This window comes from Coturnix japonica, chromosome 17 (assembly GCF_001577835.2).
Source record: "Coturnix japonica isolate 7356 chromosome 17, Coturnix japonica 2.1, whole genome shotgun sequence".
Classification (NCBI taxonomy): Eukaryota; Metazoa; Chordata; class Aves; order Galliformes; family Phasianidae; genus Coturnix; species Coturnix japonica.
Window position 1 is genome coordinate 3090450 of NC_029532.1, and position 15413 is coordinate 3105862.

Consider the following 15413-nt stretch of genomic DNA (forward strand, 5'->3'; position numbering starts at 1 on the left):
TTGATCTCACTCTACACAATATTTATTCATGTTTTACACAATATTAAATCATAGTAAAAATCCTATAACTCTGGACTTCCCCGCAAAGACAGTCAGATAGAATAAATAAGCAGATTTCACAACAACCAGCAGTTAAGAGATACATACTATTATACACTTAAAAATGTGAATATTTTTAGTAATTATTGTCTTATCGCTCTTAATATCTACACTATAGGAGTAGGACATTACTTTGGCCATGCCTCCAACTGCAGTTTTAATCAGAAGAGAGACTGCTCTCTGGTTTAATGAAGTAAATGAGACCTCCGGTAATATTGTCTGTGTAATTGACATAGTTCCCTGGGAAACATTACACTTTATAATGAAAATACTGTATATAATTAGGATCTAATAGGAAGAAAATAGTAATTAGGCAGAATTAACTGAACAGAAGCAATCAAGCAAATAAAGGTTATTCTCTGGAGAGGACCCTTCGGGGTTCAAATGTGTACATTCTATGATTGTAAAGAAGCCACAGTAATTAACAAGTCTTTTCATTGCATAAGAATAGCCTAACACTGGCTACTGGAATGACCCTACAGATCAAAATGTGTTATTTCAATCCTGTCCTTTCACAGGCACTGGGAATTGGAAGTTGTATCCTACACTGTAGGTGTCTGTATGATGGTTTCAGCAAAGGTTATATAGACATCAAGGCCTTTAATTCTGTTCTTACCGAACCTTTGTGGACCCTTGTTGCAGTTCAGTTTCTGCTGTTGCTCATCAGAGCCTCCAGAGCAGCTTGTTGTACGTGAATTACACAGCAAAAATAATCCACGTACAATTTCACAGAAATAAGCAGATTACACAGCAGTACAGGAGTGATCCTTTCCCCTAGAATTAACAGAGTAAGTCCTAGGATCAATCATAGAATGGTTTGTGTTGGAAGGGACCTTAAGGATCATTTAGCCCCAGCCCCTGCCATGGGCAGGGTAGCCAGCTTCTAGGTTAGGCTGCCCAGTTGTTTATGAGTAGATCTGAATATATTCTCTTAAACAACTCTCAGAGCTGCTTTACAAAACCCTTCAGTCCAAGTCTTCTGGATCATGTTTGTAGAAACAAATAGCCAGCATATCACAATGAGATTAGTAAGTAATGGAGTGTTTCTGATATAGAGCTCTTAGTTCAACCATTATGTGATCATTCTGGACTTGGACTGTCACTTTGTGAAATAATTTGCACCTCTTTGAATGCCACCCATTTGCTCTGGAACCTGGAGGCCTTCCCTTACACTGCATCCTAAAAACAATCTTGCAGATGACAGCTTTTCACAGTCCTCCTAAGTCATCTTCAGAGGCTAAAGGTACAAGTCAGAGAGAGAAAGAGAGAAAGATATTGGAAGACCGAAATTTTTTCCAATGAATTTGCTTCTTCCTACACTAATATTTGTTGCACCATCCACAAACTCTTCTGGTTTCAAGATGTTTTGTTGGACTGGGAGCCATTTCTCACCTTTAAACATTCAAAAGATGTCTGGGGTAAGTAAAGTTTGCTTCCTTAATGTCACATCCAGTATCGCATTCAAGTGTCACATCCTCTGATCTCTCAAGTTCTCTCATCAAAACACAATTCTCCATTTATTCAGATGCAAATAAACCGATTTCAGTAGAAAAAGTTCTGCTCTGAGTCATAATTTCAGCACGTCATTCTAACTTTCAGGTCCACAAATTGCACCCAGGTAAGGCAGACCTTCTGAAAAGGAATCCAGTACTGATCTGAAGACTTCAGGTTAGAGAACCCAGCAAAAGAACCCGCCGTACCTCTTTGCATGTTTTTTTTTTCCCCCAGTGGTTAATTAATTCGGATCTCTTGAGCTTTGCCTCATACAGAGCTGAGAATCTCAGACCTACAACTTATGATGCCTCGCAAGTAATTTTACACACATAAATCACTGCATTTCACCTGCAGTCACAGTTCACCTGGAACATCTCTTCTGTAACAATTGGAGAGAAGTTCTCTGGGGTCTCCCTACCCCTCACTGAGCCATGCAAGGTACTCAAGGTGTGGGTTATAATGCTGCATGGTCTGGAAAATGACCACTTCAGCTCCCAGGATGGTCCCAGAATCAATCTTATCCCCACAGCCTCACCTGACTCTCAGAGAATGATGTTAAACTACCTAAGCAACATTAAATCCTTCTGGTTTTCAGTGCACTGAGCAATGGGAACTGAAATGCTGTTTATAGTTACAGTGTAAAAGCAAAGTGAAAAATCATAAGAGAAATGCAGGGACTGAACTGGAATAGAGCTGAGTTTTTCCTCCTTTCTCCACTGCTGAAGAACTTGAAAAAAGCATATCTGTGTACTACGCCTCAGTTTCCCCATCACTAAAACGTATGGGACAAATGAGCCAAGAATAAGTTTGGTTTGTAATCAGATTAAAAAGAAAGTGGGGAAAAAAAGAGATGATTGAACACAGGACACTCTGAAGCCTCACCCTCTGGCCTGGAGTCAGGGTTCCCCAATGCTAAATAAGTTCAAAACTCACTCTGTAGCTACTCACCCAAAGGCTCTTCCACATTTCACTCTACCCAATTGCTCACTTTGAGGAAAGAGATAAGAATTTAATGCCTTTGCAATTGCAGCAACTGTAATGGAAAGGAGGGGAATGGATTTACAATTTATTCTAGGGAGGGCAATGACAAACACAACACGTGTAAGAATGATTGTACAGAAAGTCTTTGTCAAACCAAACAAGTTTTGGGTTGTGGTTTTTTTTTTTTCTTCCCTCAAATGTATTTGATGAAAAGTGAAAAACAGTGGGAGGGGAAAACCTATGGAGTGAGAAATGCTTTTATGAAATCACGTCATTTAAACACAGATTAAATTTTACATTCCATTTCCAGGACACTTAATTCTTGAGGGGCTGGGGGGGGGGAACAACTTTTTTCTTGTCATTGTTGAGCATGTTCATAACTCTGTAGAAGAACGATCCATTTTAGATAATTGAGGTGTTACGTTTTGAAAATGCCTTGAAAACATCTCAGTGAATGCCTTCTCTCTGCTTCAGAACATTTCTGTCCACTCTTTTTCTTTATTTTTTCCCTTTTTTCTTTTTATTTTTTAAACTGTTTGGGGGTGGATGAGAATAATTTATCAAATTCATCACAACTTCGTTGATGTTTTTTAGCCTTTTTCCAACAAAATTACCATTTCTCTAAAATTTCAGATTAAACTCTAAAAAATAACAATAGAGCTCCCGAACCACTTGAAAAGTCTTTGAGATTGACAAGTAAAAATTATTCATCAGCAACTAAGAATTAATGTTATTATTGTTCTCTATCACCATGGGCAAAGTGTGATCCAGGCAAGTATCTCATAGCCACTTGTGCACACAAAAAGTAAGATGAAAAACCTCAGCAAGTTCAAAGTTTGTAGTCCAATTATGTTTCTGTCTTGCAGGTGCTCTATAGGGGGTGAAAGTAATGTCCCTCAAACCACTCCATATCACTGCAATATCTAACAAATCCTTTGGCTCTCCAGCAAGGAGTTCAAAGTAAAAGCATCATCAGCTCAAATAATTACCACCCATATTAAGTGTTTTAATATTGCAGATGGATGTAAAAGGCAAAGGACAATTGTTCAGACACAAAGAGCCTAGCAAAGTACAACCTGGGGAAGGCCACAGATATCCAGCACATTGTCCTTTTCCCTGTTCTGTTCTCTGCAATATTAAACCACTTAATCTGTAATTGACCAAGCTTATGATGCCTCTGCTTTGAACTCTCGGTAAGAGTGCCATAGGATTTGTCAGATGTTTCTAAAACAACGTCTACCAGGAGTCTGAGAGGTCTCTTAGTAGCTATGACAATGGTTTAATGGAACATAATTTCCAGTAAAGGAAACTAATTTAGTATTTCCACATATCATGTAAGCAAGGCACCAGCTGAGAGAAAAGGAATGAAAATTACAGCAAGAGGCAATCAAGATGAACAGTGCTGTAAAATCATATCTCACCAATGTGCACTAAGCAGTAACTTGTCTCAGCTATGAATCACTTCTCCCTCTCAGTGAGGACAGCTCAGCCTGATGAAAAGGCACACCAGTCTCTGAGCCTGGCACAGCAGGGCAAACTGGCCATGCCATTGCTCTGCTACACGATGCTTGAGAAATCACTCCTTGTACTGTTTGTCTTGTCTTCTGAGGCTGAAAACTCTTTTTTTTTAAGAATGGTTGGTCCCTCATATTGCAGAGTGGTTGTGTTGAGGATTATGTCCTTGAATACAGAAAATAAACATGCAAGATAAGGAGATATGGGCTGTTTCATTTTCCCTAAGCATGTCTGGGTCTCATTCCAACCATCCTGAGCAGAACACGAGAATACAATCCTCTTGTACACATTACGCATCTAGTGCTGAATGCAGTAGTTGGCAGCCCTGCCCATGACAGGGGTTTGGAAGGAAGGTTGGAGGTCCCTTCCAACCCAAGCTAGTTTATAACTCTATGATTCCCTTTATTTCTTATAGACCACAGCATGCTTTTGGCCCACAGATCTCACCTTCCTCCCCAACAATGAGTACATTGCAGGGAGAGCAGAGAAGTCCTTCCCATGTACATAAGATCAGATTCTGGATATTCTAAAAGAACTGGCACTTGTTTTGCAAAAGAGAATTGATGGAGAGATTTGTTGTCATCTATTCCTTTGCACTTGCTTGCAGGACCTTCACATAAACTCATGCAGGAAGGAGATATGATGAAAGTGGATTATTCAGTCAGATATCTATCGTAAGGAAAGATTTGTTGGAGAGGTGTCTGGTGATCTGGCATTCCTGTATTCAGGCAATAACATTCTTACCAACGTGAGAAAAGCTTGTTTTTCCCCTGCTATTTTTCCCTATTATTCCTTGGTGGTGGTGGCATATATTGCTTCCCCTAGTGTGAAATGCTTTCTGATCTCAGATCATTTCTCTGAGGAGGAAATCTACCCTCTGGCACCTCTCAAGAACATTCACAAAAGCTCACATGGTTTCAGTAGTCTGGTTTCTTGAACAATCCTTCCTTCATCTGGTGTTTTGACTTCACTGTATTCTAAACGTTACTTCATAACCATTAGTCAAATAGGGCCTGACTTAAACTGAGTCCTATGGTTGTAGAAATAATACAAAGACAGGAATGGTATTCTAGTAACTAGAGCATCTGAACTCCATGAACATAGAATAAAACCAGGATTCGGATAGAGAAACAGGATTTACTTGATTAAAAGTTTTAGGAGAAATAGGTAGGAGATTGTCTGTCTCCTCTCATTTAAAGTCTGAAGTACCGCAAGAAAGTTGGATGAAATTAGAAGAAATGATTAAAGTGTAACAACAGATACAATTTTAATAACAGCGAATATATGTGCTATAACTCATAACTGGGGGTTGAAAGATGTTCTGCTGGAATATTTCCTTCTGACAGAAAAATGGCATTTTATTGAAATCAAACTATCCTGAGGAACACGTCAATTTGAAGGATTTCTTTTTTTTTAAAGAACTAGAACTGAAATGAAACGTTCTCAATAAGGTTCAACTTCATCAGAAAAGAATGTTTCAGGTTTTTTTGGAGGCTGAAGTGACACCATTAACAATGTTTTATGCAGATCAGTTATTCTGAAAAGATCAAAACTGGAAGAAAGTGCTCGTAATTCATCAGAAATAGTGCACTGAATAACCACAGAGTCTGTTTTTTTTAGAAGACTTCTTTTGGAAGAAACATCTAAAAATTATTTCCTTTCCACCACTAAAGAAAAAAGAAAGTAATTTGAAAGGGTAGGACTCAAATAGCATTTAACATTGCCTCTGCTCCGCTGTATGAAGCACTTAGCTTGAAGCAGATATATCTTCATTTTTATATGTCACCCACTGCTTTAATATATGGGTATGAAAATCAAAACAAAACCTTGCATCATAAGTATTTATGTTGACATGTTATTAACAAAACCACTACTGAAGATCACAGCTGCCATTGATGCATCAAGCTCTGGGAACCACCTCAGCAGGCAGAGAGATGATTCTCACAGCTCCTGCAGGGAAGTCTCTCAGTTTCCTTCTCAGACACACATAAATCTATTTAGCCTTCTCTTTTGTTTAATCTACCAAGTTCCTACACAGACCTTTTATTTTTCTCCTAATATACATGTGCTGCATCAGATTCCCAGCACTTTCTGCCCTTTCCTACTTGGCAATTCCTCGAGGATCATGCAGTTTCCTTCTGCACATACACCATTCCCCAAGGTTTCTAATCCACATTCTCCCTGTTGAAAGCAGCATGGTGCTCAAGCAATGAAGAGCTTGGATGGCTCCTGAACCCTGTGTCTGACAGACCCCAAAGACTCATTTCATCAGCTGTTAATCTCCTGCAATCCTCTAAGCTTTATCTGTTAAGACTGAAGCAAGCAGGGCAGCTTTGCTGTACTTCAGACTTGTTATTAGTTTTCATAATTTTTCCTCAAAAGAACATAAGACAAAAATGAATCTCCCATCCCCAATATGCTGATAATGGTTTTGAAGTATTTAAGCTTCTCTATTCAGTGCTTCAATGAAATAACCATTTTTCTCCTGGTGCTTTCTGGGCTCTAATTTTGGTGGTTCCCTTTCCCCTAATGGTCTTTCCCAGGCTGCTCTATCATTTCATGGTCTTTCCTATTCCCAATTACACTTCAGTTTGCCACAAAAATTTGTTCTTGTTGTTAGGTTACACTATTTGTATCTTCATATATCACAGAATTCTTAAGTTTGGAAAAGACCACTAAGAACACCAAGTCCAATCATCAGCCCATCACCACCACACCACTAACCATGTCACTCAGCATCGCATCACATCAGGCTCCATGGTCTTTATATACTTACAGGCCACAAAAGGCCTTCATTATCAGTCTAAAACTCTTGAATCAATCCCTGTAAAATTAGAAATGGCTTCCCATAGTTGCAATATCTCAAGTTCATCCACAGGCCAAACTTCCAGCAGGCCCATACTCATGAAGGACATCAAATTAAAACTGAATAAATACAAAATTAAATTAGAACTTTGGCAGCAGTGGAAACACACTGCTCTAACCTGCAAAACAACAGGAGCCTCCTTTGTTTCCAAGATCTGCTAGATCACCCTGCTATGACTTACTGTTCGCTTATGCTCAAAATTTTCTTGCCATTATATGCATCCGGATTACAACTCAACCCGCTACATCCATCCAGAGGTGTTAAATCATATCTGCTTCAGTGTTAAGAGTAGCTCTCAAAGAATTAAGCCGGCTTGACTGACCAACAGGATTGAAAATAGCCTCTAGATAATCTCTAATGTCACTGCAGCTAGTATTCATGGCAACTGGACCAGAGTGTTTGCCTCTGATATTTAGTTTTTCCCCAATGTGAATAACTGCAAGATGAATCCCATGGCACTATATCTCTGATACAACGATATATTGAACTCTCACATGAAGTAATAAGAACTGAAATTGTTCAGCACCTGAGACATGCAGGCCCCAGATCTCTCTGTAGCATCCGCCTGCCTATAGAGATCAAGGCAAGCAGAAAGCAACAAGATATTTAACAGAGGAATCTCTGCATCCCATTGCATACTAATTAGACACTAGACATAGACACATCAGGGAAGGAGAGGGAAGAAGGAGGGGGAAAAAAAGAAAGTCTCTTCGCAAGACAACATTGCATTTCAGTCTTTCACCTTCACTGGGTAATGGGATGTGATGGAACATTAAAACAAACAAACAGCTTTGGGTGTTTACAAGAAATGTTTAAATGGGAGATCGCGAGCCAGAGGTGCTCCACAGAACATCTGGAGCACTGGAAAACAATGCGATTACACAGATGAGTCACATTCATTAGGCTATAAAATCTCCGGTAATGAATGTACGAAAGGGACTCTCGTGTAAATTGTCATCTATAGTGGGGGAAAAAAATAAACTCCATGTTAATAAACTTGGCAGTTGCTCCCTACCCTCCATCTTTTCCTCCTCCCCTTTGGAATGAGAATTCCCAGTGTAATTATAAAGCTTCGTGCTCGCAGTGCATAGCGCATGTCTCAGGAGCAGGCACAGATCCACATGAAGGCATTGATTGGGGAGAAAGGAAAGAGGGGATACACACATAGAGCAGCACTGTTTCGCAGTTACTAGAGCAAGATGTTCAGCACATTTGCTTTCCCCAGACATCCAGCACCAGCACTGGATACTTCTTGTCCACACACCTCTCTCCAGAAAGAAAGAAAAAGGATCAATATCTCCAAAAAATACTGTCCCCATGCACTGGCTCTATTGGTGCACCCTGCCTCCAGAACAGCCCCCAAGCACTAAGGTGAAGAGATGGCTGAAAAGGAGTTGTAAGGAAAACATCTTAATATCAATCACTTGAGCACTACCTTGCACACAGACACCCCTGGCTGCTCACATAATAGACTCAAAGACCTATGACATTTCAGAGGTTAATTTGGGGGGACACCCTTCTCTATTGGGTCAATGATGGCAGCATTCTCCCCATAGCAAGGTTAGTAATAACTTTGACAGATGTCTCAGGATCTTTTAACACATTAGAATTATTGGCTGTTGTCAGCTAAAAAGAGCAGCATCTCAGCCCCCCTTTTTAGCTCTTCTTTGAGCACAGATGTTTTAAAATAACTTTCTTGCAGGTTTTATGCCGCCTATGTAACATCACATAACTTCTTGAAAGTCCTCATTACTCAGAGGATATTTTCTTCAAAAGGCCTATTTGTAGAGTTGGCACCTTCTATTTTTTCATTTCCAATAGATCTATTTCCCCCTGGACCATGTCTGTCTGGGGAGTTCTCATTCAAGGACAATTGGGCTTCAAATTGGGAAATCAGACTGCTAAATCCCTTAGTTATCTTTGAAAATCCCATCCTTGAAGCTTAAGTCAGATGAGAACTTCATCTGCTTTCTGTAATTTGCTGGTTTTCAACTCCGTTTCTGGAAGGATTTTTTTTCCTCCTGGGCAGAGAACAGTGACCTTCATTTAGAACTGAAATCAGTTCAAGGAATAAACAATAATTCCATTTCCATAGGGAAAAAAAAATATGTTCTCTTTTCTCTTTCTGACTGAGGGTTAAACAATTAGATTGCTGCAATTTCTTTGTTTTCTTTGCTTTCCCAGGGCATGCGCAGTTACCTGAGGTGTTCACATTTCACTCACGTCATACAATGGGTTTATTCACTCCTGGCTCTGGGTCTGGAGTGGCGCTTTGGGAATTGCAGGCTTGGGGCTCTCCTCCAGCTCTGTGCCCCACTTTGCCTTTTGCTTCCCTCCAGTTCAGCCTCCTTATCTATCGAACACTGAGGTGCCGTTAGCACATAATAATTAATATTTATAAAGTGCCTTGACATCTTCGCATAAGCACAAAGCCTTATAATAAGAGAGAGAATGCAAATGTCACATATGTTACTTTTACGTAAAGGCTGAGAGCTCTGTCAGCAGAATGCCTGCAGTCCCAAGCAGCACACGTGATGTGTTGGAGCTGGGAGCAGATCTCAGCCAGGCTGAGCTCCCACCCTGCACCCAGATGGGAAGATGAGAAGGAACACAATGAAACTGTCTCCAGAAGAAGTGGGCTTATCTATAAACAAGAGCAAATCAAGGTGCAGGACAATTAAAGGGCAGAGTTAATTGAGAAGGTTTCAGACTGTGCTGTGAGCATTTCTGATGTAGGAATGAAGAGTCTTTCAGTGCAGACTTGAATAAATTTAGGTTCGAGTCCAACTGATGATAGGAAAAACATCTGAGAGGGAATGGTAACGCATTGGCACAGGCTGTGCAGGGAGGTGGGGAAGTCACTGCTCCTAGAGGTGTTCAAGAGATGTGGTTAGTGAGGGTGAGTTGGCAGTTGGACATAGAGATCTTAGAAGTCTTTTCCAGCCATAAAGATCCTGTGAACATTTGAGCCTGTTTGTGAACAGGGTCAGATTATCTCAGAAGCAGATTTTTGTTTTGAGGCTCTCATTGCCATGCTCAAAGTGAGGGGAAAAAAAGCAAACACTCTTATTTCTTTCTTTCTTACTTTTCCCCACAAAGTACCTAACTGGGACACTTCTGTCAATTTCAAAATGTTTTTGGGAAGTTATATTTTTAGCGCTGGTGCATTGAAAAACTTGTCAAAATGGAGCTTTTCTTGGAGGAAAAGAAAAAAAAAAAAGAAAGAAATTCCCACGTAAACTAATTTGAGTTCTCTCAGGTTAGCTATTAACTGCACTTTATATTAACAGCCCTAATATAGAGCTACCTTTCCCCACATCTCTGCCTGCCCTGACATCCCTGTTCTGCATTAACACATCCATCATAGAATTACATATACAGCGATTACACAGCTCCTTTTGCACATGTGCATATCCAAAATTAACCAGGAATCTCTTGTTCAGATGGTCCCTGCCAATATGTGTATATCTCCCTCTTACCAAGCAGCAAGCAGAATCTCCCTGACCACTCAGATGTTTGGCTGCCACCATGTGATGACCCAACATCCACATCACATGGGGAAGAATTGGGAACCAATTTCCAGAAGGGTTTTTCCTAAGTGAGAGTGCCCAAGTGGGTACCAGAGAGAAAGCCTCCAGCCTTTGTAGGGCAGGGAGTGACATTCACCCATCTCTCCATTGGTTCTGCCCAACGTCATCTCAATGCTCCCTGGAATAATGGACTTGATGAATTTCACACTTTAAGGCTTTTGCTTTAAAAGAGCCATAGCTTTTATCTTAGCAAAATACAGCTTTGTAACCTAAAAATAGCCTGCTCAGGCTCCTTCCATCGGAGCAGCACAAGATGAGCTGGCGACTCTCAATTTTTTGGCGCTTCTCTATCAGAAAGATGAAACATTTTCCCTGTAATCCTCCAAAATGGAATGTTTAGGGTTTTGGAGGTTACTGGAAAGTTTCCTGGCCGCTGGTCAAATGCGTGATTCCATTAGAGCTTCTTTGATGAGGAAGTGTATCTTGACTCAGAGAAAATGAAAATGGAAAGGAGAAGAGGAAGAAAAGGATGGGAAAGCACTCCATGAAGCAAGATGCTGAGCCTACCATTCTGCTTCTTCCTTTCATAAAGAAGGACAAGAAACTGTATCAAAAAAAAACTCAACTGTCAAAACTCTGATTGCTAATCAGCAAGAAGCACCTCTGCTCTGGCTGTATAAGGGGCCAGGATCATGAGGATACCTCCTGGGTTCTCTAGGAGGACAGAGGAAATCAAGCATTGCTGCTTTCCCCCCAACATTGTTCATCACGTTGGGTGTGAGAGAGCACCTGGCAATCTGGGCCTTAATAATAAAAAGATCCTCCAGGATGCCAAGTCCTGCTCTAAGTGCTTGCTGGCTCACTTAGCACCATGCAGGTGCAGGAGTCTCGAGTCTCTTTTGTTAGCAGGAGAACAGGACAAGAAATCATGTTTTACACTCTCCATTGTGGATCTGTGAATGGCTTTACAGGACATAATGCACAGGGACTGTTCAGGGTGTCAGCAAGCATCTCTGAATCCTGGAGGTACAACAGCCCTGAAGAGCCAAGGTACCTCCAGATAAAGTCCCACATATTGCAATCAAGGGATACCCTCCCTAGGAGAGGGGCTGCCATTCAGCTGCTGCCTTTTGTTGTTCTTTTGGCATAAGACTCACCCATGAGCAAGAAATGGAAGTTCCTAGTATTTCTATTAGAGTGACAAGACATCAAGCCTCCTTCCAGCAGCATTATTTTACCTAAATGGATACTCACTTTAAATAAGGAATCATTTGTCAGTCAGAGCTGACAACACAGGCTCAGATAAAACAAAAAGCCATTTCCCCCACACCTCCCTCAGGGTGCTGGGCTGACCTGCTGTGCTGCACACAGCTGTGCTGAGCTGAGTCTGCAGCCCCTCAGCCTGCCCTCAAACACTCACCCCTCCTCATTACCCTTGCTGCAGTACACATGTGCACATGCAATTTTTTCCTAAATTGGTTTCTTCAGACTGGAGGTGGGGTAGGACAGCCTCCTATTGCAAATGACTTAAGCTTTTGGGGTCTAAAAGCAGCAAAGGTTTTTCTTGCTTTGTTCACGTTCATCATTCATAGAAAGCCACAGATTTAAAACTGTACAGCCATCCCCCCTCCCCTCCAGCCCCCACTGCATCCTTCGAACTCTGCTGCCCTCAGGTAAGTCAACCTGAGCCAGATTTTATTCCCCCAAACAAGATTTTGGGAAAATGGGGCAGATGGGATGCCAGCTCATGCTCCCATCACAATGGCAGCTCCATAGCGCTACAGGGAATCAAAAGCACTCTATGCTCGTATTAATTAGCAGCAAAAACTGCGATGGCTGTGAACATCCAGAAGGAGCAGATCTGATGAGCAATACAGGCTGCTTCTGCACATTCTCTTTTTAGATCAGAACCCCAATTTAACTGCAAGCCAATGGGGGTACTTCACAATAGCACCAGCCCACACTGGTTTAACTGTGCCAGGGACATCAGGAATGCATAAAATGCAGCAAATAAATTGTCAGCCCCAGGAACAGGGTGTCGTTCCAAGTGGCAAGCCCTGTTCAGCGTGGATTTATGACCTCCATGGAGGCAACATTGCCATCTGCCTTCTCCCAGCCCAGCCAAGCAGCCTGCATGAGGCGTGCAGACCCAGCTGATTGCTCAGAGTCTACGGGGTGCACTGCACCAGGCAGGCTGCTGGGTGGGAAGTGTAACAGATGCAGAGCCTGTGTTCCTTGGAAAGGATGTGAAGTGGGTTATGTCTCGTGTTAAATGGGGACCAAGGCTTCACAGAATCGTTTGAGTTGGAAGGGACGCTTAAACTTCATCTGGTCCCACTCCCTGCAATGCATAGGGACACCCACACCTCCATCAGTGCTCAAAGCCCCAACAGCCTGACCTTGGGTATCCACAAGGATGAGGCATCCACCACCTCTCTGGGCAACCCTTTGCACAAAAAACTTTTTCCTTACATCCAGTCTGACTTTCCCCCTACTTAGTCTGAAGCCATTTCCCCTTTTGTGATCACAACAGACCCTGCTAACGAGGATGTCTCCTACTTTCACAGATCTCTCTTTACATACTGAAAGGTTGCTACCAGGTCTTCCTGGAGAGGAAGGGCTAACCACAGGAATGAAAACAGTCATGTTTTTTTTCAAGGCCATATTTCATAAGGCTACCTGGATATAAGCTCATACACTCAGCTTATGTATTCACATGCGCCTTTAACCTGTACAAATAGGACCTTATGTAAGTATGTGTGCCCACATCCATCGTGACTGAGTTTTAATGGCTAGACACAACACTCCAGCAAATTTCTCTAATCTGGGGGGCATTGTTCCCACCTTACCTCACTTGCAAACTTATCACATTCATTCACACCCTATCACACTCACTTCCATAAATAACAGCACCACAACAGTAGAAAATGTCTCCTAATTAGCACCCCAGACAAAGCCTCCTAGCTTGCTTCAACTGCTTCCCATTGGCACTGATCTTGTGTCTCTTTTTTCTTGCAACATTCCCTTAAAGATCCATTGATGTCTTGTTGAGACCATTTGCAAGAAGAAGGAAGAAAGAAAAAGCAGCTAGTGGAAGGTGTCAGATGATAGCAGGAGACGTATCATGTGCTTTCCTTCCCGTGACCCACAGCTGAGCACTGCTGAGAAAACAGGCTCTCAAAAACATCAGGTTTATCACTGGTACAGCTGGAAATGACCTTTTAGATCATGCAGTCCAGCTCCCTGCCTCTCAGAATGACTCCCTGGTGTATGCTTTATGCTGTTTTATCCAGCCTAATTATCCATCCCTGCTGTTAATGAGATGGAGCACCAAATTCTTCTAACCACCACCATCTTTCAGAGATGTTTAATCGTTTTTCTTTTCCAAGTGGTTCGTATGGTTGAGTTTTGAGGCTGTGTTATTTTAGGCCCTGACACTTTATGCCCTTAATGTATCATCATCATCTTGGACTCAGAGCAAGATGGAAACTGTAGCGTGAGAGAGAGATCTGTGGAGATCTTCCATGTATTGAAAAAATAATAACAAAATAAATAAAAAGCAGACCCTTGGGAAAGGTTAAGAACAGGGTTTTGTTATCCTATGCTTTGAAGTTAGGATCCGCAGAATGCACAACACACAGGTTTATGTGTGCCTGCAAATGTAAATGTAGACATAGGTGTCTATGCACTGCACACATCTCCCATGTACACTGAATGCAAACAGTGGCATAAAGTCCCAAACACCATGCCCAGTCCTGGCACTCAAATTGGTCTTCCTCCTCCCATTTCCTTTGTGCCCAGAAGCCTAAGGCAATCTGTAAGCCTGTCTGGTTTGGACAAAGCTGTGCAAATCCCTGTGCTGTCCTTCTCCTTCACAGTGAGCCTCCTGCATGGGCTTTATATGCCAACATCTGGCACGTGCCTCTCATTTCCAGACTAATTTCCAAATGAAAGTAGGCTGATGCAGACTTGTGGATGTGAGGCTTTGAAACACTTAAAATGAGCAAACAAATGAACAAACATACAAAGTCTTCAGAAATGGTCTACAGAAAAATGAAGACAACTCCATCACTTCATGTCCTATTGCTCTACAAATACCTCCACCACCTCCACATCCAAAACTGCTCAGAGGCAGAGGACCAGCCATCACCTTTGCCTCTGTCAATACCATTACACTGGTGGCTTCCACCCCTCACTACCAGGAGATGCTGTATTCAACCTAAAGCCACCAGCAGACCTCATGCTGAAAAGTGCCTGTGGAACACCAGGAGGACAAGCAGCACCAGCAGGGACTCATAGGTGGCTGCAGAGCTGCCTTTCCCCACCACAGGTACCAGCTCTCCTTTGTGGTCCTCCTCCATCCCGGCTGAGGCAGCAGGAACCATGTGCTGAGTCTGCTTCAGCTGGGAATTATACTTTGCATATCTTACATCTATCAGTGTAAAAATAGGATGTATGAATAAAGGGTGTTAAAATTGCCACCTCAGTCTGATTTCTCATGCTCTGTAATATAACATATGGCAGTGACTGAACTCCGAGGGAGGCAAGGAGAGACAAAGAAGTTGCTTAACCATTGCAGTGCCTTCGGTGTGCTCTGTGGTCCTTGAGGAAATGCTGGTGTGGGCTAAAGAGGGAGCATGCACAAGCTTAAATATATGCAGCTTTGTCAGCCTCATCTGCACATCATGCACGCGACTGAGTGCAGTGCTCTGACCCCAGCAATCTGGGTTACAAGTGCCAGGCTAATTGCAACAGCACTAAAGCACTGTCACCTCATTTACCTCCCTTAACAGGTTGTCTGCTCTTGCAACTGGAAGCTGCCCCCTCCGGAGTGCAGAGGGGCTCAGCAATCCTGCTCCACTCATCGCCTGTGCCACTGAGAGGGTTAAACTGAGATGTTGGGACTTCAGCCTTTGCAAAAAAGAATT